The sequence below is a fragment of the Protopterus annectens genome, chromosome 10.part0, assembly GCF_019279795.1.
Source record: "Protopterus annectens isolate FY-2018-M chromosome 10.part0, PAN1.0, whole genome shotgun sequence".
Lineage (NCBI taxonomy): Eukaryota > Metazoa > Chordata > Ceratodontiformes > Protopteridae > Protopterus > Protopterus annectens.
Window position 1 is genome coordinate 259,505,323 of NC_056744.1, and position 22,500 is coordinate 259,527,822.

Genomic DNA, 22,500 nt, shown 5'->3' on the forward strand with positions numbered 1-22,500 from the left:
AGCATATCCTCACATTATATGGTATAATATAATGTGATATACTCCATATACCATTTGAAGTATTCTCTTTGAGAGCATCCTCAGCATATCCTCACATTATATGGTATAATATAATGTGATATACTCCATATACCATTTGAAGTATTCTCTTTGAGAGCATCCAACCACTAGAATGACTTACCACTAATAAGAAAGACAGAAAGTGCCCTAAATCCTTTATTACTTGAATTGGTTCCACAGCATAGAGGAAGGTAGTTCTAACTATGACAAAAGTGAGCAGGGTTTGATTAGCTAACCTGGCAAAGGAGGACTCAACAAGGGGAGAGTGAGGAATAAGGGAGACATTCCTGTTCAGTTTTCTTAGGCAAAAGTGATGTGTAATATATATGCTGGAGAGGTTATATATCCCATACTGCCTTCATATACCACAGTTCACAGCAAAATTTAAACATAGTAGTTACAAGGTAGGGACCACAATCTTGAGCTGGGATACTGTGAAGGATGGGCTCAGTTTAGATATTTCCACGGTACACTCCTTACAAGAGTAGGACTTTAGATAGACACATTACCATGGGGGAGGGATATTCACCTCATGAGGCCCAGATCTCAAGAAGTGAGCTTGAACCCAGCACAAAGGAATAGGGCTTATTATGTTATCCATCTACAGAATGAGAGTCTCTCCCCCTGGATAGATGTCCATCAACCCCAGCAGCTGAAGGAAAACAAATGGGCCACCTCACAAAACCCTGATGCCAAGAAGTGAGTTTGGATCCAGCACAGAGGAGTAGGGCTTGCTATGCTATCCATCTACAGACTGGCAGTCTTTCCCTGGATAGATGCCCATCAACCCTGGCAGCTGAAGGAGAACAAATGTGCCAGTTGGGTGTCGTAGGATGACAGCTGATGGTCTGCAGAGGACTGCAAGAAATAAAAAAGTCCCTCATTACTAAACACAAACAGCATCAAAGCTCCCTTTCTTACTGTATGTGTTTTCTAAACTGCCTAATATTCATTGATCATAGTACCACTTATTATTAAAATGGACTTTTATTAAAATTTATGCTTAAATTAAATACATTTTGTAATTGAGCAACAGTTGTATATTGCACTAAATATTACCACATTGATAGAACAGTATGTGTTCTTCTCCTATATTTGCATTCAAGGCATTCTTTTTTAATAAAGACAATCAGTCATGCACTCACACTTTCACTTCATAATTTTATAAGACATACACTTCTAACTTCAGATGTTTGTAATTAAGCAACATAACTGTATTTGTCTGAAAATGATCCTGCACTGGAGTAGTACACTCAGACAGTGACCAGATACTTATACAGTGGAGCAGTACACTCAGCCAGTTACCAGATACTTATACAGTGGAGCAGTACACTTAGCCAGTTACCAGATACTTATACAGTGGAGCAGTACACTTAGCCAGTTACCAGATACTTATACAGTGGAGCAGTACACTTAGCCAGTTACCAGATACTTATACAGTGGAGCAGTACACTTAGCCAGTTACCAGATATGTATACAGTAGAGCAGTACACTTAGCCAGTTACCAGATACATATACAATGGAGCAGTACACTCAGCCAGTTACCAGATATTTATGCAGTGGAGCAGTACACTTATCCAGTTACCAGGTACTTATACACAGGAGCAGTACACTTAGCCAGTTACCAGATACTTATACAGTGGAGCAGTACACTTAGCTAGTTACCAGATATTTATGCAGTGGAGCAGTACACTTAGCCAGTTACCAGGTACTTATACACTGGAGCAGTACACTTAGCCAGTTACCAGATATGTATACAGTAGAGCAGTACACTTAGCCAGTTACCAGATACTTATACAATGGAGCAGTACACTCAGCTAGTTACCAGATACTTATACAGTGGAGCAGAACACTTAGCCAGTTACCAGATACTTATACAGTGGAGCAGTACACTTAGCCAGTTAGCAGATACTTATACACTGGAACAGTACACTTAGTCAGTTACCAGATACTTATACAGTGGAGCAGTACACTCAGCCAGTTAGCAGATACTTATACAGTGGAGCAGTACACTTAGCCAGTTACCAGATACTTATACAGTGGAGCAGTACACTTAGCCAGTTACCAGATATGTATACAGTAGAGCAGTACACTTAGCCAGTTACCAGATACTTATACAATGGAGCAGTACACTCAGCCAGTTACCAGATATGTATGCAGTGGAGCAGAACACTTATCCAGTTACCAGGTACTTATACACTGGAGCAGTACACTTAGCCAGTTACCAGATACTTATACAGTGGAGCAGTACACTTAGCTAGTTACCAGATATTTATGCAGTGGAGCAGTACACTTATCCAGTTACCAGATACTTATACAATGGAGCAGTACACTCAGCTAGTTACCAGATACTTATACAGTGGAGCAGTACACTTAGCCAGTTACCAGATATTTATGCAGTGGAGCAGTATACTTAGCCAGTTACCAGGTACTTATACACTGGAGTAGTACACTTAGCCAGTTACCAGGTACTTATACACTGGAGCAGTACACTTAGCCAGTTACCAGATACTTATACAGTGGAGCAGTACACTTAGCCAGTTACCAGATACTTATGCAGTGGAGCAGTACACTTAGCCAGTTACTAGGTACTTATACAGTGGAGCGGTACACTTAGTCAATTACCAGATACTTATACAGTGAAGCAGTACACTCAGACAGTGACCAGATACTTATACAGTGGAGCAGTACACTTAGCCAGTTACCAGATACTTATACAGTGGAGCAGGACACTTAGCCAGTTACCAGATACTTATACAATGGAGCAGTACACTTAGCCAGTTACCAGATACTTATACAGTGGAGCAGTACACTTAGCAAGTTACCAGATACTTATACAGTGGAACAGTACACAGCCAGTTTCCAGATACTTATACAGTGGAGCATTACAGTTAGCCAGTGACCAGATACTTATAGAGTGGAGCAGTACACTTAGCCAGTTACCAGATACTTATACAGTGGAGCAGTACACTTAGCCAGTGACCAGATGTTTATATATGAAAATTCAGTTTGTCCATCTTTTAAACTGAATTTGGATATGATGTGTTGCTCTACCCCCTTTTTTTTTTTTTGCAAGGTCTCTACCACCCACCTGAAGGTCATACCTTTATTTACTGCTGTGGTTTTATCCTTGAAGATTTTTAGTCTGATATTTGATACTGTTAAATCATTCTGGAAAGTAGGTGAGCTATGGTTGATATAATGTGAGCACTTTCATTTTAACCTTCAAAAAAAGAAAACTAAATTGTCCCCTGCATTCTCTACAGGGTTAGCAATAATTTCAGATGGCTTTTAATTACAAATTTATTTAATTATTAGAATGTTTTGTTATCGAAGTTGGCTTTGTGGATCTGTCCCTCTGTCTTTCTGTGATTCTGTCACTGTTGTGAGACAGTGGAAAAAATGTCAAGCAAAGTTCTACATTCTTTCCACTGCCTTATAAAGCCAACTTCAATAAGCTTTCTAATAATGACAGAGGGACAATATTTTATTTTGCTCTGTGGTTTTTCCAATGTGTCGCTATTATAGAGTTGCACACACACACACACACACACACACACACACACACACACACACACACACACACACACACACGCACAACAGATTGATTCTGAATAACTTACAGATATACACACGTGTGCACAAGCGCACACGTGCAGACACACACACACACACACACACACACACACACACACACACACACACACCAGATCCATTATGAATAACTTACAGATATACAAACATGCAGGGCCGGCCTTAGGCATAGGCAAACTAGACGACTGCCTAGGGCGCCGTATAGTCCGGCCTCAAAAGGGCGCAAATTCCGGAAATGTATAGGGATCGCTCAGAGTTCTGCTGTGAATGATTTCACTTTATCCGAGAAAGCCGATGACAACAACAACAAATTTCACACTGGGCATTGGTAATTGCGCCCTCCCCCAGACCCAGTTCAAGCACGAACTTGCCAATTTTTTTTTTTTTTTTTATCGGATTTGGAGTTCTGCTGATGTGAACTGACTAGAAAGCCGAGACAACAACAACAACAGATTTCACCACGGGGTGCCCACAGACTGAGGTTAGGCATTGGCAATTGTGCCCTCCCCCAGACCCAGTTCAAGCACGAACTTGCTCATTTTTTTTTTTTTAATATTATCCTCCACAGTAGCACAGCCTCCACCCTAAGCCATGTTCTCACAGTCATTCCCTCCCTCTACATGACGTATAGGCTTGTGTGATGTGAGTGGCTGCTCTTATGGGGCATTATTCAAATCATCCTATCAGCGATGATTCTGCACCACTGACATCATGGCCACTGATCCATTGAGCGTATATAAACAGCTAACTCCCGCCTCTCGTTCCTTCCTTCATTGGCGCGCTAGAGAGGCGGGTGCAGCTATTGGCTATCGGACATCACAGTTCCTGGAATCTGGATATCAGCGTCGTTTTGTTTGCCTGGTTCGTTCTTCCTCGCGGGCTACTAGGAGTTTTAATTTCAACACCGGCGGCTAGGATGTAAGTTAGGGATGGGTCCGCCGGGAATTATTTGTGATGTTGTGAACGAAGTTTTTTTTTTTTTTTTTTTTAAGTCTGTTTATTATTTTTGAATTTTGAAAGACTAGAATTTTAGCCTAGGCTTTCAGTTAATCTCTAGAGTCGGTCAGATTTTGTGTGTACTTGGTGGGAAGACACCTTAGTAAACTCCTCGTGTAAGGATCTTGTTGAGGTTGTGCAAGTGTGCTGCAAGGGAGAAGAGAGCGTTGTGTGGTAGGCTAGTTTTGCTTCACTGTGGGATTAGTGAGCAGGCACTACGGTATACTGCGCAGTGGGTAAGTTTCTGTGTGTGGCTTTCAAAGGCCTTTTTTTATTTGGGCTTGATTCTGGCTTGTGCAGTTTGTGGTTACTTGTTTTGTTTATATTTCACCCAATATTTTAAAGTATTTATTTGTGATTATTTATTGATGATTGATCATGTATTTAAGGTTTTGTAAGGTATTTTAATGAACATGATTTAGATCGTATCAGCACTACTATCCTAAATGACACCACGCGGTTTAGGCTAAATTTTAACTTTTGATTGGCTAACCATTTAGTATATTTAGCCTCCAATTATGGCAACTATTCACTCTGAAGAAGTCTTTGACATTGTAAAGACGAAAGCGCTGCATCTCTAATTTTATTTTGTTTATTTTCAATAAAACGTGTGGCGAAGCAAGCTGGTTGGGCTCCATTTTATTTATTTTTGTATTCCCAGTAACATAATGTTAATACAGACTTGGCTGATGGTGAGTGTCCCACAACCTTCAAGGGTGTTTGCTGCCTGCTTTGGTACATATACAGTTACCCTTTCAGTACCTTGTCCCTGTCCTATATCCTCCTTGCCAGCATGTCACTGGATGCTTTTACACTGCCCTTTCCACCTCCCATTCCTGTGTTAGTTACAGCTGGCACACTATGGGGATGCACAAGTCAAGTTGTCAGGTGACGCTGCAAAGTGGCTGACGTCTGTCTGGGTGTGGTATTACCACAGGATGCAGATGTCCCACGTGTATTAAGTTTTGGTATTACGAGGCAAGGTATATGATCCTTGGTATGACATAGTGCCACACATCTCTACATTTGTTAGCTTGTGAATGTTTCTTGCTCCTAAGCTTTCTGTCTAGTGTCACTGCCTCTTGCAAAAACACTGACTGACTGTCAGGTACTGTACCCCTGTCCTTCAGAGAGGTAACTGGCTCCATGGCATCTAATACTGCTCCTTGTGGCATGTACAGTTTTGTAGTATATTCCTGCCAGGCCATAACGTTGCTATGGTTTTGCCATTGCATTTTACTCCTCCAGGGCCTGTACTGCCAACCTGTGTATCAAGCAACACTGATAATTGCTTTTGATTTTCTCTTTACCTCTGTCACTTTCTGTAATTTATTGTTTGTCATTTTTTGTTTTGTTTCTCTTCATTTACTTTCATATTTTAAGCAGTGTAGGCTGCAGCACTGTATGGGCTGTGGCAACAGCCACTGAACTGTGCACCTACCTTATCATCATATGCTGAATCCACAGCTGTCTCTAGTGCTATCACTCTGTAGGGTGATGAAGACTCTGCTGGGGGTAACTCAGAGGGCATGCTGGTGCCTTCTTGTGCTATTTCTCTGGCAAGGAGTATAGCCTCCCCATCAGTGGAAATTGCTGGGGAGTCCCTGTAGATAACCCACCTAGGGGTGGGAAGCCTGATGACTGCCTTGGTAAACCTGCAGCTGGACTCCTGCATTGGCAGCATAGAATGCATCCTCATGCAACTCTACAACTGGAACATTCTGAAAACACTACCATTAGAGGTTGCTTTATGTGAAAATATTTTCCTCACTAGTCAATGCACAAACCTTTCTTAGAACCAAAAAGGTTCTAGAGTCGGTCAGATTTTGTGTGTACTTGGTGGGAAGACACCTTAGTAAACTCCTCGTGTAAGGATCTTGTTGAGGTTGTGCAAGTGTGCTGCAAGGGAGAAGAGAGCGTTATGTGGTGGGCTAGTTTTGCTTCGCTGTGGGATTAGTGAGCAGGCACTACGTGTGTGGCTTTCAAAGGCCTTTTTTATTTGGGCTTGATTCTGGCTTGTGCAGTTTGTGGTTACTTGTTTTGTTTATATTTCACCCAGGAGACAATATGGGCCATACAATATGGCTTTGCTTTTCGTTGCAGTGGTTATGTAGAATGTTTCTTTCTTTTTTTTTTTTTTTTTTTTTTTTGAAATGCACGATAAATACTAATCATTTTCTAACCTGAGGACTGAAGCTAAAATTGGTCGCTATTATACATTATTTGCTTGGGGAGTTAATATCTAAGTGGTTTTATTACTGTAATGCCTGATTTTTCAGTGGTTGTTTCTCCTTTGCTTTTAAATTCCACGTTACAAAAAATTACAGTTGTTAAGCTAAACTTGCTGTAACATTAGATGCTAGAATGGTCACTGCTGGGTCTGCTGCCATATTTATATTATGTCTGGCAAAATATACAACAACCTGCCAGATTCAAAACCTTCAGGGCACCTTCCTCACACTGCTGACAGTCACAAATATGTCCTGTGGTAGACATGTGTCGGGCCCGCAACTGATTTATGAAAACATAATTGTAAAATCTAAATGCTTAGATGCTGTAAAGTTGTTTTTTAGATAACTTTGGGCAAAAGCCATACATGTGTCTTGCTATGGACGTAATTGAACTTTAAAGTTCCAGTGGTTAAAGGTGGCATTCTGAAGTCTGACATGACATATTTTCAATATCTAGTTGGGAGCCCGGATAATCTTGGCATAATATTTTGTGGACATTAGTATTATTAACACAAGAAATAAAGTAGTGTGTGATATTGCCGCTTGTATACGGTAAACTATTTATTCCCAATCCACTGGTTCTTGAGTTTGTTCTCTACCTCTGCAGCTGATGGTATGTTTTGTTTACTGCTGTAAGGGGTGTGGTGCTTAGCCTACTTTCCTGTTAAACAGGAAGAAACATGTTTGCTTGCTGATGTCATTGTGGGAGGCTTTTGGCAGAGCAGAAGTTGGGACAATTTGTTAAAGTTTCTAATGTGAAGGGGAAACACGTACAAAATATAGCTGGCAATCAGTCAGACTACTTTTGGAAAGGCATTGAAGACATAAGTGTTTGGCTAATTTTATTGATGTTCTAACCAGCACATCACTCTGGAAGTTTTTTTTAATTTTTTTTTTTTTGGGGGGGGGGGGGTGTTTGAATTGTAGATCTTTTGTGAAACCCGGTATTAGAAGTGGGTAAAGGAGGGACGTGAGACTAAAATTTCAGTTTTAATTCGAAAATTCTTGGAAAACGTGGTTATCTATGTATTGAGACATAAATAAATATTTTTTTGCAGTCTGTTAATTTGATGTCTTTTTAGCTCCAGAAAACCTTAAACATATAGTCAAACCATCTTCACTAATGGAATACCGGCGGTCTATTTTTAGAGGACAACAAAACAAAACTACTTTAATTAGGAAATGATTGGATAATATTGTGCTACTTTAGAATTTCAGTCAAATATCAGAATGAAGTGCAGAAATAATGCATTGTTTGAAAAGCAGCATCTGGGGTGCAGGTAGTGGTATTAGAGTTGTGTGCAGGTAATTCTTAGGGGAGCCAGTACATACATCTGGGGATGTTTTACACTCTTCACTGCAGTGTTACTATTATAATCAAAATTACAAAAGTTTTAGTTGCACTGCTACACTTCGTTTTGGGGGAGCAGTCTCCTACCACTGAGATGCTTTTCTTGTTGAAGCAGTCTGTTTACACTGCCTTTCTTCCCATGAAGCTTGTGTGCTATCTACTTTTGATTCTAGCTCCTAGTTTAGGGGGGTGGCCATGGTTGTCTTGCACAGAAATGTAAACTTTTGGAATAACTCTACTTCATTCAGTAAACGGTAACGTTTGTTGAAGCATTTGATGCAGTCTTAAGTTTACTGATTCATTGAGTGTGACTTTTTTTCATTAGTCTAAAACATGGGAGGTTATAGTTCTCTTTGCTAGGGGAAAAGACACCATGCCTGAGCAGTAAATCAAATTACTGCATGTTCCTTTTTGGTGCGTCAATCTCTGGCACACAAATACCTACTATTTGTAGATGAGCTGTACAGTAGTTACATTTTGAGTAATAGAGGGTTGGAGTATTGCACCAACCCCCCCAAAGTATTCTTTGTGGATATATAGTACTGTTATTGGCTTATACAAAGGAAAGTTGTGTTTTCTTCCGTCAGGCTTGGCTGCTAGCATTGTCGCCTCACAGTAAGATGCTGTCCGGTTCGATTCTCAGCTAGACCGTCTTGTGTGGAGACGTGCATGAATGGGCGTACCTTTGTGTATCAGTACTGGCAACTCAGCATGTAAAAATCTACTGCCAATCATTAGAGGACCGTAGTTCCACTGTGGCGACCCATAACCAGGAAAAAGCCGAAAGACACAACACTGTTTAATAAGATTGCTAATATAATCTTATGGGTAGCATTCCTGGTCATTTTACCACATAAATGACATTGTTCCTGCAGCTCATTATATTAAAGAAATAGAACATAGTTCACACCAAATCAATTTAACATCTTATTTGTAAAGTGTGATATTTGTTTTAGCTTGCTAGCAAGTTTGTTTATGATAGATGTTTGGGATTGTGAGGACAGTTGGTTATAAGAATTCAAGCTGAGCCTGGTTGCACATGAAGTGAGTGTCTGTTTGTAGTCCTTATAAATTATGCAACAAAATGATAAATTGGTACATCTACTGGTCACCACATTTAGCCTAATACAGCTACTGATCTCCTTTCCATTCCAGCTCTACAAAAGTGCCGAGCTGTTTTATTAGCCTCTGCTGTCCTTGCTTCCACACTTGTACCATTAATGATTCCATTTCTTAGGCTTCCTTAAAAACTTGATGGCTGCTATACTGAATTTTTTTGTCGTGTAATCAAGAATTGAAGCTGGGATGTCTTTTAACAAGCATTGTGACAAAAAAACAGAATTGTGAGTGTGTGGTACTGAGATTTGGTTGAAGAGAATGAAGAAAGACAGACTTCAGCTCGAAGTTTCACTGGGGTGTTGGAGGGGTTTGTCTCATTGGTTCAAGATTGATGTAATGTGGCTATATGTGGGAGTGGGGGCATATTGCAATGACATCAGTGACTTTAATGTTAAGGGAGAAGGTCTACATGGTTTAGAGTGGAGTGGTAAATGACTGGAAGGCCTTTTTATTTTACAGAAGAAAACCAGAAGTGTTCTAGTTCAGAATGATAACTCCATGGATAGGCTGCGCAGCCAAGTGCTCTGGATTATGCGGAATGCATGTGTTTGTTTGTGAAATGTGAATGAAGCAGGGGCATTTTTTTGTGTGTGTGATTTAAAGTAGGGGCCAGGGAAGCACTTAATTTTGTGATTGAAAAGAAGCAGGGAAGCATTTTGCAATTGTGTGAAAGAAGCAGGGAAGCACTTTGTAATTGTTAGTTGGTGTGTCTCTCTGGGTTATGTTTGCAGGTGTTTTGGCATGTTCTCAGTCTGTGCAGGTAATTTGGTTTATGACCATTCATGACTTGCTGCTGGTACACTTTAGCTGTTTAAGTAACCAGGGTGTTTCATTCAGTCTGGCCATTTTCTTTGCTCATTTTTCATAAGTAAGATATAAAAGTGACTGTATTTTTCAGTAGAAATGTCACATGATTTATCTAGATTTCAGTCTATAATTCAGAGTATATATCCATTTTCTTTACGACTAAGGTGCTTGTTTGCTGTGTGTTGGTTGGGATGATTCTGCTGTCTAGTGTACACTATTCAGCTGTGATTTTTCCTTTTGAAAATGTCTAGGACAGTTCATCAGTGTAGTTGCCTGCAAAGGTATTTGGTGGTAGGTTTTGTATCACATGCTGCTGAAGTTCAAAATACCTATATTAAAACATGTAGGAAGAAATAACTGAATTTACTTGGCATGCTTGCCATAGCAGAGGCATAGCAGTGTATGAGTGGGACTGATGGAGACGCTATGTATAATAGCAGGGAACTTTGTAAACATGGTGTGGGTTTATTTCTACTGCTTCAGTGTGACTTTCTAACAATACATCAAACATGTGAATTTTTTTTACTGTTTGCAGTACACTGTCGCACCAAAATAATTTGAATGTCGAATGGTAATATAATTTAACATAGTAATTAATGTGCTGGTTTATATATAAATATTTTGTAGTACTAGTAAAAGAAGCAAGTGTGGCTGTCTTATAGGTCCTTCCATCTAAGGAACAGACTGCTGTGCTATAATATATCAAGGAGATGTTGTACTGGCAGTAACAGTCCTATTATACGGAGGTTCTGCAGTAGAATTGTAGAAGTGACTTCGGATCGTCTGTGTGGTGGTGCATCAATGGTGTTGACATTTCTTTTTTTTTGTGCCATACAGTATGTTTACACTAATGTTTCGTCCTTCATAGATATTTGGGAAACTGGTTACCTTGAACATGATAGGAACCTACTGTTGAAATATTCAGAAGCGTCAAGTGCTCCAATGAATACCGCATCCTCTGCAATGAATACCGCATCCTCTGCAATGAATACCGCATCCTCTGCAATGAATACTGCCTCCTCTGCATCTGTGAATCGGTAAACACTTCCATGACAACTGAATAGCATTCCTGATGCCTTACATTGTAGGCACGATCTGTGTGGACAGTAAATCAGATGAAAATTGAGCCACAACATCACTTTATGAACCAGTACAGTAAAAGCATTCAAAATGTTTACAAGTAAATGGATAGGATGAGATGGGAGGGTAAATGTGCTCAATGTAAGCAAGCTCTAGTTCCAGATGACTGATTCTTGTATTTGAATTGGCTGTTTAGTGCCAGTAATTGAGAAGCCTATAAAAATGCTGCTGTTTTCTAATTTTGTATAGTAAAAAGTTGGCTCTAATACATGTACTAACAACCATTTGTAGTTGCAAGGCCTAGTTGGGTGAATTGCAAGACTTGGGTGGGTAGGCAGCTCTAAGAATTGAGGGAGTTTATGAACACTGCAACTTCCATTCCTAACATCTGAATTTCCAAATTTTATTTTTAACAGACAGCCTGGAAAAGGTCCAAAGAAGCTTTCTGGTGCAGCAAATAGAAAAAGAAAGGCTCAGAGAGAATTGCAAGTGGCTAGTTTACATGCTTCAATGATGCGATTTATGCAGTCTAGTCATACATTAGACAGTGAGCTGCAAGACAGGGACAGTGAAATGCTTCAAGAGGCAGATTTCTCTGAGGTGCCAAGCAGTCCTTCCAGACCAGGTGAAAGTGACAGTTCCTGCCAAAGTCCCAGCAATGCTTGCTGTATGGTAGATGTTGAGGTGCCAAGCAGTCCTTCCAGACCAGGTGAAAGTTCCTGCCAAAGTCCCAGCGATGCTTGCTGTATGGTAGATGTTGACAATACTGGTACTGGATGTACAGATAATGAATTTGAGTCAGAGGTGTGTAATGGCTCTGACCTTGCAGGTGGTAATGCTGAGTGTGTCAGAGAGTGTGGAGCTGAGTCGGTGTCTGGGGCATCCATTGACTCTATTCCTGTGTGGTCAGAGCTAGGAGCAAGTCCCGAATCTGACCAAGTAGTAGATGTATGTGAGGAGGAAAATAAGGAAGTAGCTCCAGTAACATGCAGGGAAGTTGATAGTGACCCTGGTAAATGGCCAGATCCCATGGATGATAAAGTTCGCTGTCTGTTAAGTGCTGAAGGGCCTGTTCAGATAATGAATCACGCTTTTCCCTAAGATGATCACCATAGAAGATTTAATCCTATCTTCTATACAAAAAGACTTACAAATGGTGAGACAGTCAGAAGGTCTTGGTTGGTGTATTCTGAAAGTAGTGACTTAGTATTTTGTTTTTGTTGCAAATTCTTCAGCAGTACTCATTTAGTTGCCCTGTCTAGTACAGGAACATGTGACTGGAAAATTTTGGGCCAAAAGCTTGTAGAACACGAGCGGTCAGTGAAACATAAAGAAGCTGCTGCTAAGTTGAGTGACTTGCACTTGAGGCTTAAGAATAGCTCCACCATTGATCACCACCGTGAGAACATGATTAAGTCTGAGAGAAAATACTGGAGAAACGTTTTGGAAAGACTTCTTGCAATCTGTCAGTACTTGTCCCAACATAACTTGGCATTTAGGGGTAGTGAGGATCGACTCTTTACAAGTGGTAATGGCAACTTCCTTGGGTTAGTGCAGCTGTTGGGCAAGTTTGATCCAGTAATACAAGAGCATCTTCATCGGATCAGTAATGCTGAGATCCATGATCACTACTTGGGAAAAAACATTCAGAACGAGTTGATAATGTTAATATCTAAGTCTGTCAGAGACTCTATTTTGCAAAAGATAACAAATGCAAAGTACTACTCTATTATATTGGATTGTACTCCTGACTGCAGTCATCAGGAACAGATGTCACTGACTGTCCATATTGCTGAATGCAATGAAAGTGTGGAAGTTAAGGAGTACTTCTTGTCCTTCCTCCAGGTTACTGAGACTACTGGGGGTTTTCTGACAGACATTGTGTTAAATGAACTCAAAAGTTTGGGAGTTCCCCTCGAAAACTGCAGAGGCCAGGGTTATGACAATGGCTCTAATATGAAGGGGAAACATTCTGGTGTTCAGGCAAGAATCTTGGCCTTAAATCCACGTGCATTTTTTGTACCCTGTGGCTGTCATAATCTCAATCTCGTAATTGGTGATGCTGCAAAGTCTTCTATAGATGCTGTTTCATTCTTTGGTAATCTGCAACGAATGTATACTCTGTTTACATCCTCTACTCAGAGGTACAAAATATTTCGGGATAATGTGTCTGGTCTAACTGTAAAGCCACTGTGTGAGACCAGGTGGGAGTGTAGGGTAGAAAGTGTGAAAGCAGTGAGATACCAAGTGGGTGCAGATTATGATGCCTTAGTTTCAGTGGCAGAAGTTACAAAAGGGAAGGATCCTAAGGCATATTCAGAAGCAGCATCACTGAGCAGCACAATGAAAAGTGCTAAGTTTTTAATAGCGCTGGTAGTCTGGTATGATGTATTAGTAACGGTTGGACAAGTCAGTAAACTTTTACAAAGCTCATCCATGCAGATTGCTCAAGCAGTTCTTCTGCTTGAAGAACTGAAAAGGTTTTTAACAGAATACAGGCCACAGGGTACGAAAAGGCAAAAGTGACTACTACTGAGCTAGCTGAAGAACTGGAGGTAGAACTCAAGTTTCCTGGTGCAGATGAGGTGAGACCCAGGAAAAGAGGAAGCTTTTGGTTATGAAGGTGATGATGAGTGTCTAACTAGTCCTGAACAGAATTTTAAAATCAACTTTTTCAACTCTCTTGTTGATGTTGCACTGTCATGTGTGCAGGACAGGTTCACTCAACTTGCAGCTCATAGTGCTACTTTTGGCTTCCTCTACAACATACAAGACCTCTGTAATGTTTCTGATGATGAGCTATTGCAGCTCTGTAAAGACTTGCAGAATCTTTTAACACACAATGACTCTGCTGATATAGATGCAGTAGAGCTGTATGAGGAATTGAAAACCCTTTGCCACATTATGCCAAAGGGATTATCAGCACTGGATGTCCTTAATGTAATGAAAAAGCATGGGTTAGTGGAGATATTCCCACAGGTAGTGGTAGCTCTACGCATTTTGTTGACTTTGCCAGTGACAGTTGAATCTGGGGAGAGAAGCTTTTCCAAACTCAAACTAATTAAAACATACTTAAGAAGTACTATGCTACAGGATAGACTTGTGGGCTTGGCTATGATTTCTATTAATAATGAAATATCTTGCCAGATAGACTCTGCTGATATAATTGATAGATTTGCTCAGTGCAAGGCAAGAAAAGTGCGGTTTTAGAAAGTGGTTAGGTATGAATCTAACAATGTGCAAATTTTGTATGACTTTACAACAGTTGTAAGCAGAAGGCACAGTAGTTCTGTAGTATGCGAGTTCCTGTAGGGAAGCACTACAGTGGAGTTGGCAGGTAAGCACCAAGTATGGCCAGCTATGCACTTCTATATTGTAACATACCTGAATGGGTATAGTGAAGCCAACTGCACATGTTCTTGCATGTGTACTGAAGGTATAGTTGCCTACTGCCAATAGGATCATTGCCAGTCTTTGATCAATTATCTGACTGGTACAGTATATTTAACATTGTGAAAACAAGTCTACTATTAAGTGACTCAAGTAGAAATGACAGTCTGAACAAGTATAACATTTCACTGAAACATAGCATCTAGAAATGTCAGACTGTCTGTATTGCTGAATGCAATGAAACTGTGGAAGGAAATGTGTACTTTTCTCCTTCCTCCAGGCTACTGAGACAGCTGCTGGCTTTCTCAGTGACATTGTGGTAAATGAACTGAAGTTGGAGTTCCACAACTGCCGTGGCCAGGGTTAGGGTTATGACAATGGCTGTTAACATGAAAGGAAACTGTTCAGGCAAGAATTTTCTTTACGTCCACATGCATTTCTTGCACCCTCTGCCTGTCACACAATCACAATCTAGTAATTGCTGATGCAAACTAACTTTTCAGTAGATGCTGTTTCATTCTTTGGTAATCTGCAATGAATGTACACTGTTTACATTCTAACTCTAGTACAAACTATTTTGGCATGTGTTGGGTCTAACTGTAAAGCCACTTGAACCAGGTTGAAGTGCAAGGAGAAAGTGTCAAAGCAGTGTGATCTGAAGTGGGTGCACTTTGCAATGCCGTGGTTTCAGTGGCAAAACTTACAAAAGGCAAGGATCCTAAGGCATTTCTGAAGCAGCATTGCTGAGCAGTACAATAAGTGTTAAAGTCAACTTTTAACACTCTTGTTGTTGCACTGTCATTTGAGAAGGACTGGTTCACTCCGCTTACAGCTCACAGTGCTACTTTTGGCTTCCTCAACACACAGGAACTCTTGGTAGTTACTGAAGATATTTCAATTGTCTGTTAACCCACTTTGCACTTGCTGATATTGATGCAGTAGAGCTGTATGAGGAATTAAACACTGATAATCCCTTTGGAGTAATGTCAGTGCCTGATGTCCTTAATGTAATCATGTATTTGTCTCTTACTAGAGGTAGCGCTGCGCATTTTGTTGACACTGCATGTGACAGTTGCATCTGGGGAGTGAAGTTTCTCCAAACAAGTACTATGTTACAAGGTAAACCTGTGGGATTGGCTATGATCTGAATTAATAACTGCTCTTGCCAGATGTTATATGCTGATATAACTGATTACAAGGCATGAAAAGTGCAGCTTTTGTAAGTAGCTAGGTAGAGACTGAACAGTGTGCAAAGTATGTATGATTTGACATCTGATGTACTCTGTAGTCTGATCCTACAGCGGAAGGCATAACAATACTTTTCAATGCCAGAGTTCCTGTAGGGCAGCAGCACAAAGTACTGTCAACTAGGCACTATTCTGTACTACTGTAACTGGCTTACTTGAATTGCTAGGACAAAGTTGAACCCTATTATTCTGTCTGCTAATGTTTCTGCATGCATAATGGAAGGTGTGGTTGCATAATGGCAGTAGGGTCATTGCCAGTCTATCTGCCAGTTGCAGTATACAGTGAACTGTGCCAACTGAACACTAGTTGCCTCATGCAGACATGACAATACAAGTGTAACATGTCACATGAAACTGTCCATTTTGTGAATGCAATGAAACTGGAAAGAAAGGGGTACTTTTTGTCCTTCCATGTTACTGGGACTACTGGTGGATTTCTCACTGACCATGTTAAATGAACTTAAGTTTGGGAATTCCACTAGATAACTGCAGAGGCCAGGGTTATGACATATTGGCTCAAAATATGAAAGGAAACATTCTGGTGTTGCAGGAATCTTGTCTTTAAATCCACATGCATTTTTTGTACCCTCGGGCTGTCACAATCTCAATCTTGTAAAAAGTGATGCTGCAAAGTCTTCAGTAGATGTTTCATTCTTTGGTAATCTGCAACAAATGTACACTTTTCAGAGGTACAAAATATTTTGTGATGTGTCAGGTCTATCTGTAAAGCCACTTTGTGAGACCAGGTGGAAGTGTAGGGTAGAAAGTGTCAAGCACCCTAAAGTGGGTGCACTTTCCAATGCCTTGGTTTCAGTGGCAGAACTTACTATCCTAATGCATATCTGAAGCAGCATGGCTAGTACAAGAAGTGCTAAGTTTTTAATAGCATTGGTGGTCTGGTATGATGCATTAGTGAAGGTTGGAAAAGTCAGTAAACATTTGCAAAGCTCTTCCATGCAAATTGATCAAGCAGTGATTCTGCTTGATGAACTGAAAAGTGTTTTAACATAATACAGGGCCACAAGGTACAAAATGGCAAAAGTAACTATTACTGAGCTAGCTCAACACTGGAGGTAGAATTCCAGTTTCCTGGTGCAGATGAGGTGAGACCCAGGAAAGCGGATGACTGCATCAACCAAATGACTTTGTCCTGAACAGAATAAAGTCAACTCAACACTCATGTTGATGCAGTCATCTGTGAAGGATGGGTTCACTCACTGTCCAGCTCAGTGCTACTTTTGGCTTCTCTACAACATACAAGAACTCTTGGTAGTTACTGAACATATTTCAATTCTGTCTGTTAACCCAGTTGGAATCTGCTGATATTGATGTAGTACAGCTGTATGAGGAATTAAACACTTTATCACATTACTCCAAAGGGATTCAGTGCTGGATGTCAATGTAATAAAGCGCGTATTACTTAAGATATTCCCACAGGTAGTGGTAGCTCTGCACATTTTGTTGACACTGCTAACGACAGTTGCATCTGGGGAGAGAAGCTTCTCAAAACTACAACTAACATATTTCAGTACTATGTGACAAGATAGACTTGTGGCCTTGGCTGTGATCTCAATGAATGAGGTATCTTGCCAGATAGACTATGGTGATATAATTGATTTGCTCAGTGCAAGGCACGATAAGTGCAGCTTTAGTAAGTAGCTAGGTAGGTAATGAATGGTGTGCAAATTATGCATGATTTCACGTCTGATGTTAACCTGTAGTCAAGAGTTTACAGTGTAAGGCATAACAATTGTGCAGTATGCCAGAGTTCCTGTAGGGAAGCAGTACAGCAACGTTGGTAGGGAAGCTGAGTACTGTCAGTTGTGCACTTCTCTACTACTGTGACTGGCAAACCTGAATGGCTACAACAAAGTCAAACCCTGTTCTTGCATCTGCTAATGTTTCAGGGAATTGGTTATGGCTAGACTTGTGTAGACCCTAGGGCCAATCTTGAGTTCATTGTGTAATTAAAGGTGTAGTTGTATAATGCCATTAGGGTCAGTGCCAGTCTTTAATAAATTACCAGACAATGATACACCACATTTCAGAGGGAATGTGCCAACTGAAATCTCTAAGACTGCAGTAGACATGACAGTTTGTACAAGTGTAACATTTCACTGTGAAACATTGCATATAGAAATGTACATCAAATGGCAGCAGGGGAATAAAACCAAACTATTACAATGTCTGAAGCATGAACCAGCTAAATGAGTCTTCAAATTACTCAAGTGTACCTGACAGTTTGGCAATTTAAACATTTTAAGTCACACATTAAATAGAAATGTGTAGTAGCCAGCAATGAAATAAAATCTGACTATTTCAATGTATTTAACATGAACTATGCCTAACCTTTTCAAAATTACTCAAACAGACCAGACACTTTTTTTTTGTTCACATTACACATTAATTGTGAAGTATTGCATATAGAAATGCATGAATAGCAGCAGATAAAATGTGACAAATTTTGATGTCCAACATTGAAGTGCACCAACTGAAATCTAATGTCTTCAACTTAAGTGGACCTGACAGTTTGTACAAGTTAATCACTTTTTACTGTTGAACACTGCATTTAGAAATGTACATCTAATAGCCAGCAAAGCAATACTTGAATGACTGTTGTTGACATGAAGGGTGTCAATTCACGTGGACCTCACACATTTCATTGTGAAACATGTACATATAGAAATGTACATCTAATGGCAGCAGTGGAATAAAACCGGACTACAATGTCAAGCATGAACTGAACCATCTAAATGAGTGTCTTGAAGTTATTCATGTGGACCTGACACTTTGCAAGTTAAACATTTAACTGTCAGATATTGCATATAGAAATGTCATGGAGCCAGCAATTAAATAAAATCTGACAATTTCAATGTCTAACATTAATTGTGCCAACTGAAACCCAATGTTTTAAATCAAGCAGACTGGACAGTTTTTACAAGTGAAACACTTTTTATTGTTGAAGACTGCAGTTGGAAATGTTCATCTGGTAGCCAGCAAAGGAACAATTAAATGACAATTTCCAATGTCTTTCACATGAAGAGACAATTCAAGTGCACCTGGCAGTTTATACAAGTGTCAAACATGCATATAGAACTGTACATGTAATGGGAGAGCAATGCAATAAAGTCATCTGACAATTTATGAACTGTATAAAGTAAATGTCTAGTAGCCAGCAATGCAATAAAATCTGACTATTTCAATGTCTCTAGCATTAATTGTGCCAACTGAAACCTGTTTTCAAATTGGTCAACCAGACCTGAAAATTTGTACAAATACAACATTTTACTGTCAAAGATTGCATATAAAAATGTACTTGACAAGTAATGGAATAAATCATTTGCCACTATCGATGTCTCTCATCTTAATATGTCTTCAAATTACTTGCATTGACATGATGGCTGAAAGTAGTACACTGCTGTTTAAAACTGAATATAAAGGTCCCATATCCATCTGCAACCCATAATGGATAAACACTGCCAATACAATTCTGAAATCTGCTTAGTGTTATGTTGTATGCAAAGTTCAAGACATCACTGACTGTAGTAACACTGCTTTCCTTTTTGGCCTCTGGGTCAGCATACAGCTGCAGCACCACCACATCACTATGTAGCTGTCTGAAGTATGTAGACTTGATTGCTGACCTGTGAAGAGCATGAAGCACATCAGGGTATATAGTAAAAATGTAGAGTTGCTGCTACACTAGACCAAATGAGAACTTCTACACAAACATCAATGAAACATCAATGCACATTGCAAAAAAAGTTAATACTGTCTCATGACTGCAGATATACACTACACAAGCAACAGATCAACCAGGTTTAAGGATATTCAGCCTTCAATTGCAGTTAACTAAACTACAAGATGTCTTACAGTATGACTTGGATTTTCATGCATTTAAACATGGAAAGAACTGGAGTGTTTTGTGGGAGTGACCCTTATGTGGGCGTGGCTCAAATAGGGTTGTTCCTTGTGTTCAGTGTGGGTGGGGCTTAAGGGGCGCCAGAGCAGTGCTTCGCCTAGGGCGCCGTTTGAGCTAAGGCCGGCCCTGCAAACATGTACCTGCACACACACACACACACACACACACACACACACACACACACACACATGCACTGTACTACAAGCAGCTGTAAACTAAAATGTACATTTCCTACTCACATACACACAAACACACACACACACACACACACACACACACACACACACACACACACACACAGACTTATATACTAGATTTCTGGATGACCTGTTTTTTGGTGGAATGGGCCTAGGAATGATGTTACACTTTTTTGGATTATTTAAGTAATTCTACACATTAGTTGGAATTTACACATACATACAATACACAAAAGATTAAGTATTTGGACATCACTATATCATATGATGAGAATGGTTTTAGGTCTAACATTTATTGTAAAAAGACCTTCTGCAACTCTTATTTACACTATTTGTGTAACCACCCTTTAATGTAGAAGAAAAGCTTGGTTAAACGGCAGGCAATTCGGGTGGCAAGGATGCCCTCCCATTTTCACAATGTTAAGGGAGAACTGGACAAAGTGGGAGAAATGTTTGAACAAACAGAGTACTCTAAGGGGTTAGTTGAAGGGATTCTGCAGGAAGTTTATCACAACTGGGTTCACAAATACCCACCATTGCTGGGGGTGGGGTTGAATACTAATAGATCTGGAACAAATAGTGGTGGTCAGAAATTTGAGAAAGCCTGTATTCTGCAGTATAACCACTTGTCTGATAACATTAAAAAGATTATTATAAAGAACTGGAATGTATTTAAGGTGAACCCACAAATTCTTGGGGCATTGGATAATGAACTAGTGTTTATATACAAAACAGGTCTCAATTTTAAACAGTTGTTGGAACATAAAACAAAGATCATGGAAGAGGATGGAAAGGAGACCAACCCTTGTGGACACTGTAGGCAGTGTACATACATCAATAAGGAGGGACATTCCACATTAGGAAATGTTATAAGGACAAATATTAGGTTTAAACCTGTAAATTGTGGTACTAAATGGGTGATATATCTCACTATATATGGCAAATGTGCAAGTTATGTGGGTAAGACAGAAGGGGCACTGAAGTCTAGAACTTACGAACTTGTATATGACATAAACAACAAGAAGGATAGCAGTCCCCTATATAAACATTCCTTAGTGTGTGAGGGATTTAATAAATTTGTTTTTAGTATCCCGGATTCTGTTGCTCTAGACCAGAAAGGGGGAAATTGGAAGAATGTTTTAAAGACGAAAGAAATGCAGTGGCAACTAAGATCGGCTGCTAATTTTCCCCCAGATCATAATGATGTAATTTCTATATCTCCTGTATTACAGGAGAAAGCAGAGAAATGTTAAAAAAAACTTTTTAAAGAGTTTTGCATGTATATTTATGTTAAGAATTCATTTTCATGAACTTCTATTTATGCATGACAGTGCATTTTAACTATTTTAAGTTTATTTCTTTATGGGATTTTTTAAGTCATTAATATTAAGTGAAAAGTGGGAAGCTGTTTTGTATTGCTAACCAATTATGTTTAGCAAGATATTTAAACAGGGTCAGTGAGTGCAATTCTGTATTCTGATGACGTCTCGCTTTTGTGGAGATGAAAGCGCTTAATACATGTTTTCTTTATTGAAATTATTTCCATCCAGTATCCTGTTCCAGGACGTTTTATTGGATTGGTGTTTGTTTGTGCTGGGGGCTGATTTCCTTGTGGTTATTGGTACTGGAAATCTGCAAACAGTTATAGAACAGCTAGATATAGCAAAGAATGGATATCTTATTAAAACAAACATCACACAGGGTAACAAGCTTACACAAAACAGCAAAAAAGCCAGCGTCAAACCGAAAGACCCCATATAAACCAAATCTTTCACTGTGTAATACCTCAAACTTCTTTTGAAGAAGGCTCATGTAATATATATAAATGCTACCCCATAGACTTTCAAAGGTGATGCTGTGGTGTAGTGGTTAGTGTTGTCATCTCTCAGCAAAAGAATCTCCAGTTTGATTCTTGGCTGGGGTGCCTTATGCGTTAATCCTGCATGTCCTCCCTGTGTTCATGTTGGTTTCCTTCAGGTACTCTGGCTTCCTCCCACATTCCAAAGACATGTGTCTGGAGGATTTCTCTCTGGGCCTCTGCTGAAAATGGGCTCTGTCCCAGTTGGAGTTTCCTCATAAACAAATGTTAAATAAATAAGTGTTCCATCTCTAAGGTTTGAGAATTCAGACTGATTTTTTGTTTTTTAAAGATCTCTAATAATGCAATGAGACCTTTAAAGCAAACTTCATGAGCTCATCAGTGCAGCATAAGCGATTATTTTGGCCTTACCTCTGAAAAACCACAACTTATGAAACAATGTGTTGTTTTCATCATTTTGTTGACTGCTAAGTGCCCTAAGGAGCAATCAGACAAAGTTAAAAGGTCACAAAGAAAAGCCAAAAAGCCAGCAATAAACAGAAAGACCACAGATATAACATAGTCTTTACTGTGTAATATCTTAAATCTCTCTTGAAAGAGGTTTGTGCAATATATGTAAATAACCAGTCACGAATATTCAACTTTAAGAGAAACCAGCTTCCACAAATGGAGAGGTTTGAGTGTCTT